This window comes from Anneissia japonica, unplaced genomic scaffold (genome assembly GCF_011630105.1).
Source record: "Anneissia japonica isolate Jap-2015-1 unplaced genomic scaffold, ASM1163010v1 scaffold287551_len13386_cov159, whole genome shotgun sequence".
NCBI lineage: Eukaryota > Metazoa > Echinodermata > Crinoidea > Comatulida > Comatulidae > Anneissia > Anneissia japonica.
Window position 1 is genome coordinate 11,497 of NW_022714250.1, and position 1,873 is coordinate 13,369.

A 1,873-nucleotide genomic window follows, 5' to 3' on the forward strand; every position below is an offset into this window, starting at 1 on the left:
CATCGCGATGTAAAACAAAATGTCGGAAAACTTTTCTTTGACGCATGCGCATTTGCATAAATGTCTACACACACACACATACACACTACACACAATAAAAAACATAGGAAATAGCAAGAGTGATTACATTCATAGGAACTAAAAATGTTAAATGTTGCAGGGAAGTATGCAAAGGAGTGGAAGCTTTTAATAAATCTATGTGATGGTCACTGGAAAGCGTATTAACCGAGAAAAACAAAAAAACACAATTTGCTATAAATATTTGGGAGTGATAATTTCCTCAAATCAAAAGGGAAATAACTACTACCAACATTTCATGCAAAAAGGAAACCATTTAATTATAAAGGTGTAATTGGGAACCTTGATCATTTTAATAGGGTCTTTTACGCGGCAATATTCTATGGAAGACAATAGCACTTCCCTCTATTTGTGGCGATTGGCATAGCAATTCAAAAAAAGATAATAAAAAAATGACTTAGAAAAGCTACCATTACAAATGGCCAGATTTCTCGCTGTGCACAGCAAGAAGCGCTGTATTGAGACAAAGACAATACATCAGATTAAAATAGCAAATAAAAAGATTGATAAAGTAGATTTAAAAAAAGGTAACAGACAAAAGTTTAAAAAAAAAATTGGCTTACAGAATTTCATTCTGCAAACCCCAACCGTTAAAATACCAAAAGAACTAGGAGCGATTAAAAGCCTACAAAATTTAAAATATTAAAAATTAGATCGATTACTAATTTTACTAGAAGAGTGTCATATCCGGCAATCTAGAGGTACTATTTCTCTCCAAATTTTACCACCTCAATAAAACTACGTTTTCCGTGATCATGACGTCATTTGAATTGATTTGTCAAAATATTTTATTATCGCATACACATAAATCGTATCGAATCGTCCTAGTTTAAAAACTTCTTATTTCTATAAACAATTACTTTTATCCTTTTATCGTCATCGTTGCAAGTATGAACAGGCCTTATCCCATAAATTTACCGTTCCGCAACTTATGGGTCGCGACCCAATGTTGGAATCGCGGAAAAATTAGATAGGTCGTATAACCTCTTTAGATCGTGAAAAAATTACTTATTATGAACAAGGACAAACGAAAATTAAAATAGTAAAAAAAAACTGCAATTATAGTGTGGCATGTGCGTCAGTTTACTTTTGTAATGCGTGCGTTATCAAAAATTCATGCAGTAGCAAAGGTGCGAAAATTGTAAAATCAATTCATTGGCATAACGAAGGGGGCCGAAGGCCCCAAGGAGCCAGGCACTGGGTGCCAGGGGCCGTGAAGGGCCCCGGTGGGAGTCTGGGAGCGAAGCCCGAAGTCGCTCCGGTGTTTGTAGCGTTCTTTGGAACAATTGAGTTTGTATCGTGATTTGACAATATAAGTAATATATTGTAATTAAAATAGTTTGTTCGTCTGTAATTTCTTGTTACACATTGATTTTTTTTATATTATATAAAACAAATTATTAAATAAAGTTTAAAACGTTTAATAAAAAGAACAAAAAAAATGTTTATACTTTTCCAATTATTACTGTTGCATGTGTTATGGTATTATTGAAAAGATAACACAGAATTATTAAAGTAATTTTTAAAATATTGTCTGCGTCATTTGATGTATTTAACAAATCATAACATTCGAAACCCATTAGTTCACATTAGGCTTCGACTATACATTTCCCCAGCACTGTATGCTCTGTTCTATACTGTACGAGTTTCAGGAAAATTTCAGGAACACTTTCCCATATTTTCCCAGTTTTTAAATATTCAAAAATCTATATCTCATTAACCAAGTTTTCCGTCAATGTTAAGAAGAAAATTAAGACGTCTGTACTTCTATTGGCAATCATGTATTTTTTTATCT